Genomic DNA, 7791 nt, shown 5'->3' on the forward strand with positions numbered 1-7791 from the left:
GTACAAAAGAAACTGGTAATGGAGGACTAAGAAAAAAAAAAAAAATATATGAGACCAACAGAAAACAAATAGAAAAATAGGAGACATATATCATATGTTTTCTATATTTGCGCTAAATGTAAATGGACTAAACACTCCAATTAGAAAACAGAAGTTAGAAGAATGGATTAAAAAAAAAAAGAAAAAAGACATGACCCAACTATATATTGTCTACAAGAGACACACTTTAGATTCACAGATACAAATAGGTTGAAAATAAAATTATGGAAAAAGAAATACTATGCAAACAGTACCCAAAAGATATGGAATGGTTGTACTATATGAAAAAAAAATAGATTTTAAGATAAAAATTGTTAAAAAGATAGAGAATGGAATTTTATAATGATGAGAAGGTCAATCTATCAGGAAGTCATAAGAATTATAAACATGCATCAACTAACAACAGATACACAATATAAAAATATATGAAGCAAAAAACTGACAGAATAAAAAGGAAAAATGGACCATTCTGACAGTAATAGTTACAGACTTCAATACCCCACTTTCCATTGTGGATAAAATAGAAGATCAACAAGGAAATAAAAGACTTGAACAACACTGTAAACCAACTAAACTGACAGACATTTCTAGAACATTCCACATTCTTCTCAAGTGGACATGGAACATTACCTGAAATAGACCATATATAATGCCATAAAACAAGCCTCAATATATTTTTAAAAGATTGAAATCATCAAAAGTATGTTCTCCAACAACAGAGTGATATTAGAAATCAATAATAGATAGTTAGGAAAGTCACAAATATATGGAAATATAAAAAACAGACTTCAAGTAAATAATGAGCCAAAAAAGAAATTACAAGGGAAACGAGATTTGAGATGAATGAAAATGAAAATACAACCCCCAAAACGTATGGAATGCAGCAGAAGCAGTGCATAGAGGAAAATGCATAGCTATGAATGCCTATGTTTATAAAGAAAAAAGAGGGACGCCTGGGTGGCTCAGTGGTTGACCATCAGCCTTCAGCTCAGGGTGTGATCCTGGAGACGGGCTCAGGTCCCACATCGGGCTCCCTGCACGGAGCCTGCTTCTCCCTCTGCCTGTGTCTCTGCCTCTCTCTCTCTGTCTCTCATGAATAAATAAAATCTTTTAAAAAAATCTCGAATAAATAACCTAAACTTCCTACTAGAGACTTAATGTTTGTGCCTCCCAAAGTTCATATGTTGAAACCTAATCACCAAGTAGATGGTACTTGGACATGGGCCTCTGGGAAGTAATTAGGTTATGAGGATGGAGCCTTCCTGAATAAGATTAGTGCCCTTATAAAAGAGACCCCACAGTGCTTCTCTCACTTCTTCTATCATGTAAGGGCACAGCAAGAAGGCCATCTATGAAGCAGAAAACCAGCCCTCACCACACACCGAATCTGTCAGTGCCTTAATCTTCCAGAACAGTGATAAATAAATTTTTGTTCAAGCAACTTGCTGATATTAAAAATACCAGTCTCTGGTACTTCTTTTAACAGCAATCCAAACCAACCAAGAGAGTAAGATGTACTCAGTAAAGTACTGACAGTAGGATGCTGCTATAAAAACCCATACAATAATCTGATGGCCAAAAAGCACATGGGAAGATGTTCAGCGCTGGTAATCATTAGGAAAACACAGAGCAAAATCACAATGAGATACTGGTTCACATCTGTTAGGATGGCTAGAAAAAAAAATCCAGAAAATATGTTGACAGGGATATTGAGAAACTGAAACTCTTGTGCCCTGTTAGCGGGAACACAAGATGGTGGAGCCGCTCTGGCAATTACTCACAGAATTCAAAAGGATATCATCACATGATCCAACAATTCCACTTCAGGGTCTAGATCCCAAAGGACTCGGGTTAAAGGTCATACTGATGGAAACAAGTATTTCATTAGATAAAGAGGGGACAAAGGCAAGTTTTGTCTACAAATTATGTTTGTGAAAGAAAAGAAGGAAACTGAAAAGTCAGCATTAGGCAAACACCATGGTAAAACGTATTTCAGGCAAGGGGCACCTGGCTGGCTCAGTTAGTTAAGCATCACGATCCCGGGGTCCTAGGATCCTAGGATTGAGCCCTGCATTGGGTTCCCTCTGTTTGTGCACGCGCGCTCTCTCTCTCTCTCAAATAAATAAATAATAGCTTTAAAAATAATAATAATAAGCCAATGTCAATTTTTCTGTCTTTGGTAATTGCTCTATGACTAGGTGAGATCTTACCATTAGAGGAGACTGGCTATGGGAAAATAAGGACATTCTCTCTATTTTTGTAATTTTTCTACACATCTAAAACTAGTTCAAAATAAAAAGTTCTTCTGAAAAAGAACAAAGTGCACATCAAGTCATGTAATTCCTCTGCTCAAAACCTCTAGTGGCCCTCTGGTTTACTCATCTGAAAGCCCATCCTCACAATGGCATGCCAGGCTTTTGGATAACCCCATCCCACCATACCAGCTTCCCTGCTAATCCTCAGTACACTGGGAGATCTCCTGCTGCAGAGACTCCTCACTTGCTCTTCAGCATGGACACCTCTTCCCCGTGATCTGCATGCTCAGTCCCTCAGGTACTTTAGGTCTCTGCTCAAGTAACACCTCCGGGAGAACTTTCCTGACCATCCCATATAGAAGAGCATAAAATATCTCCTCTGCCTGTCCTCTGCATTTTTTCTTTTTCATTGCACTTGTTACCACATGACATACTATGTATCTGTCTCCACCTACTAGAATGGATCTCTAAGAAGGGGAGGTCTGTGCTGTTTTGTTTAGTGCCTGGCATATAGTAAGCATACAATAAACATTTACTTAATGAATTAATGAACTTATAATTGTTGTGTGAAGTATCTGTAATTATTTTAAAATGTCTCCCATACGAGGCTGAATACTTAAAGCAAAGATTTCACTTTTAAAGATTTTACTTATTTATATGTCTATTTGAGAGAAAGAAAGAGAGAGAGCATGAGCAGAGGGAGGTGGGAAAGAAGGGAGAGGCAGAGGGAGAAGCAGGCTCCCCACTGAGCAGGGAGCCTGATGCGAGACTCAATTCCAGGACTCTGGGATCATGACCTGAGTGGAAGGCAGACGCTTAACTGATTGAGCCACCCAGGTGCCCCAAGATTTCAGTTTTAGCTAAGGGAGAAAGTACTTATCATTGCAGTGATGATTATCTCTGGGTGCTGGCATTACAGGGTATTTTTCTTTCTTTGCATATCTACACTTCACACAGTAACATTTTTGTGTAATTATTTAAAGTGCAGAATACTTACATGGGAAACATTTTAAGTGAAAAAGGCGGTGAAAATTACATTATGTACTGTCCCATGTTTGTAACAAAATATGAATGTGCATGAGAAAAGGACTTTTACTACATACTAAGGTCTCTTTGTGCCAGGGGTACAAAGATTATTGTTTGCTTCTCATGGCTGATCCCTTCCACAAATTCTCCACAATGTTGAAAACATGTATTCCAAGTCAAGTCAGTGAATAGATGTGTAATTTCCCACCTGGTAAAATTTTTTTAAAGGTTTATTAAACCCATGAAAAAGGGAGAAAAAGACAAGAGCAAGAGAATTTTGTTTTTTGTGTTTTTTAAAAAGATTTATTTATTTATTTATTTATTTATTTATTTATTTATTTATTTATCATAGGCACACACATTGAGAGAGAGAGAGAGAGGCAGAGACACAGGCAGAGGGAGAAGCAGGCTCCATGCCGGGAGCCCGATGCGGGACTCGATTCCGAATTCCAGGATTGAGCCCTGGGCCAAAGGCAGGCACCAAACCACTGAGCCACCCAGGGATCCCCCGAGCAAGAGCATTTTGAAAGGTGGAAAGCAGAATGACAACAGGCTGACAGTCTGGCTAAACTAAGAAAAGGAAATCCTAAACCAGCTGCAGATTGTTGAGGCCTACACTGATGGAGAGATGCCCCCACATGCTCAGGCAGTGGCAGAAGACCAAGCACCTCTGGATGAGGAATGCTGAAAATAGGTTGAAACTTGATTTAAAAAGCAGTTCGGGGATGCCCAGGTGGCTCAGCATTTGGGTGTCTGCCTTTGACTCAGGGCGTGATCCTGGTCCAGGAATCGAGTCCCACATTGGGCTCCCTGCATGGAGCCTGCTTCTCCCTCTGCCTGTGTCTCTGCCCCCCCCCCCCCCGTGTCTCTCATGAACAAACAAACAAATAAATAAAATCTTTAAAAAATAAAATTTTTTTTTTTTTTTAAATAAAATTTTTTTAAAAAGCAGTTTGATCCCCATTTCCATTCCTCAAAGTTGAAGGCCTCCACTCCAGCAGAAGACAGAAGTATTTTTTCTCTGAAGAGGGCATCTGGCTGCTTACTTGTGCTGAAATTAGGGCACTAAGCGAATAATTAGCAGATGCTGAGGTCCCCCATGCCCGACCTGCCCCTGGCTGCCAAAATGCTGTTAGCCCAGGCTGGAGACAGGGAGATTCTTCTTTGGGGAATCTGCCAACCTGTCAAAAAATGGCCCAATGAAGCTGGCATGGAAGGTCCCCCAGATAAACACAAGCCAGTTGCTCTATGGTGAACTCCCCCCACCTCTATACACATTCTCCCTCCCTCTCTGTCTCTGTCTTTCTCTCTCTCTGTCTCTCTCTCTCTCTCTCTCTCTGTTGGCTTCAATCTGCTCTTAGTACCTCTGACTCTTAAATATGAGCACAGAATTTAGGATCACCTGATCCAAGGAAATACCTGTAACATGAAAGAAAAAAGATCAAATTAAATTAAAAAGAAAAAACATGAAGGAAATAGACTTCCTATGAAGACAGAAACTTAAAAAAAAAGAAAAAAAACTATCAATAAAATTCACAGATTGCTAAGACATCCCATCAATGAAACAAGAACACAGTGCTATTAGACACACACAGACACATTCCGAAAAGAGCACAATACCTTGGGATGGGAGATCCCATCTTATAGAAATATCCCAGAGGAGAGAACATTTTTAGATGGAACATAAGGGGAAAAAAGAAAATAAGAGCACACTAGGAGATATGTAATTAAAAAAAAAAAAAAAGTAGTTCCAATAAGAGGGAAGAGAAGAAATGCAGAGAAAAAAAGTCATAAAAATTATTTTCAAAAATATTCCAAGAAATGTAAGTGTGAATAGAGAAAGATCTTAATAAAGATAGGTGAGAAAAAGCAAGATGCAAAAGGTGTAGGGGATGCTATGTCAAATGCAGGAAGGAGAGCAAAATCAAACTGCATGCTCATAGTTTCTGATATTTACATAAATCCAGAAAGGATACACCAGAAAACTAATAAAACCAATTATTTGTGAGGGGGGTTGAGGCATTCCACTGAATTTTTTTCATTTATACAGTTTTGATTTTTGAGCCATGTGATTAGAACTTCAAAATCAGAAGTAAAAATAAAATTACTCTGCAGGAACCAGTGGTGAGGTAGGGAAACTTGAACTCTCAATGAGGAACTGCTGGAGGCTCACCACTGTCAAGCCTGAGAGATCAAAATCCAAGAAGCTCCGTCATCAGGGGGCTTCATACTTTTCTGAGTTTTGTCTCCAGAAGCTCACTATTTCCTCTTAGTGGAATATAAGAGAACAACCATCTTGTGCTTCCAGCAGGGGTAAGGGAAATGTAACATCCTGAAATACGCCAGAACCTTCTATTTCTTCTTTACAAGGCCTGCCCTCAGGAAAAACTATTTAATCAAAGCCCAACCTGCTGCAGTTTTATCAGAGTGTAACTGACTTGGGAAAAGAGAAATACCCAGCTCCAAGCAGCTCGAGCCTTCCAAGTGGAAGAAGGAAAAAAACCTAATTCCAGGCCATTCTAGCCATCCTGTCCCACATAAGATGCATGGGGACCGAGAAGCATGTGTGAAGTTCACAGGCTGCCTATGAGTAGTAAGTCCTGCTCCTTGTAGGCCTATTGAATACTTCCCTCCTGACACACCTTTCCACCATGTTACTAACGGGCAATTTACAGCAGTTCTTTTTACCTAGTACATATGCCTGGCTATCAAGAAAAAAATGACAAGACAACCTAAAAAGCCAAAAACACAGTTGGAAGAGACAGAGCAAGCCTGGAAACCAGACTCAGATATGGCCATGACATTGAGACTATCAGACTAGGAGTTCAAAACAACTTCAATTAAGATGCTAAGGGTTCCCAATGCCTGGGTGGCTCAGCAGTTGAGTGTCTGTCTCAGGCTCAGGGCGTGATCCTGGAATTGGAGATTGACTTCCACATCGGGCTCCTCCCAGGGAGCCTGCTTCTCATCCTTGCACAGGGGCCATGCTAATCTTCTCTGTATAGTTCCAATTTTAGTATATGTGCTGCCGAAGCGAGCACGGGAGCCTGCTTCTCCCTCTGTGTCTCTGCCTCTCTTTGTCTGTCATGAATAAATAAAATCTTAAAAAAAAAAAGATGCTGCAGGTTCTGACAAAGGAGACATCTTGCAATAATGGATAAACAGAGAGATGGAGACTCTAAGAATGAACAATAAAAGAAATGTTAGAGCTCAAAAAAAGTGTAGTAAAAAAAAAAATCTTTGACAGGCTTACTGATAGACTGCACACAGGAAAGGAAAAGAACCTCTGAGCATGAGGATTTCTCAACAGAAACCACCACAACTGAAAAGCAATGATAATAAAAGTCTCTGTGGAGAAAAAAAAAGGAAAATATCCAGAACTGTGGGACAACTACCAAAGGTGTAACATAAGCATAATCAAAATTCCAGAAGGACAAAAAGCGGAAGAGAAGAAACATTTGAAAAAAAATGACTGAGAAACTCTCCAAATTAATGTCAGACACCAAACCATAGATCCAGGAAGCTCAGAGACCACTGAGCATGAAAAATGCCCCCACCCTAATACACACAGACATACTATTTTCAAACTACAGAAAAAAATTATGAAAAAATCCTAACAGAACTCAGAAGGAAAAAAAAAAAAAAAAAAAAACAACCTCACCTATAGAAGAGCAAAGAATTATACCTACTTTTCTTTAAAAACCAGGCAGGCAAAAAAGAAAGCAAAGTGAAATATTTTACATCTTGAGAGAAAAAAACTCCCATGAACCTAAAATTCTATACCCTGTAAAATTATCCTTCATAACTGAAGGAGAAATAAAGATTTTCTCAAACAGACAAAATTTATAGACCTGCCATGCAAAAATGCTAATTAAAAAAAAAAAGAAATTCTTTAGAAAAGAAAAATGACAAAACTCAGATCTATACTAAGAAAGGATAGTTTAGTGCTGCCTGCAGCCCAGGGTGTGATCCTGGGGATCCTGGATTGAGTCCCACTTCAGGCTCTCTGCATGGAGCCTGCTTCTCCCTTGGCCTGTGTCTCTGCCTCTCTCTCTGTGTCTCTATGAATAAATAAATAAAATCTTTAAAAAAAAAAAAAAAAAAGAAAGGAAGAACTCTGGAGAAGGAATAGTGAAGGCAAAATAAAAACATTTATTTTTCTTATTCTTAATCTAACATAACAATCTGTTTAAAGCAATAGCAACCATATATTTGATTACTTATATTTATATGTAAATATATATAAATATACATGTACATACATAAGCATACTTACATACAAGTTAAATGAATACCAACAAGACAAGAGATGGAAAGGGGGAATCAGGATTATTTTGTTATTATAAGGTATTCACCTTACCCTTGAAGCAGCAGAGTGTCATTTAAAAATGTACTTGGATTAGTTGTAAACATACATTGCCAACTACAGAGCAATCACTAAAAAGAGTTAAAAAGAAGTATAACTAATATA

The 7791-nt window shown here is 38.6% G+C and overlaps 1 non-coding gene across 1 annotated transcript; it reads right to left on the reverse strand.

Moving 5' to 3' along the window:
* Nucleotides 1–6253: 6253 nt before the first annotated feature.
* LOC144322900 (U6 spliceosomal RNA) lies at nt 6254–6361 on the reverse strand. Its single transcript, XR_013388497.1, has one exon. It is a non-coding gene; the product is annotated as a U6 spliceosomal RNA (small nuclear RNA).
* Nucleotides 6362–7791: the final 1430 nt, after the last annotated feature.

Source organism: Canis aureus, chromosome 10 (assembly GCF_053574225.1).
Source record: "Canis aureus isolate CA01 chromosome 10, VMU_Caureus_v.1.0, whole genome shotgun sequence".
Taxonomy (NCBI): domain Eukaryota; kingdom Metazoa; phylum Chordata; class Mammalia; order Carnivora; family Canidae; genus Canis; species Canis aureus.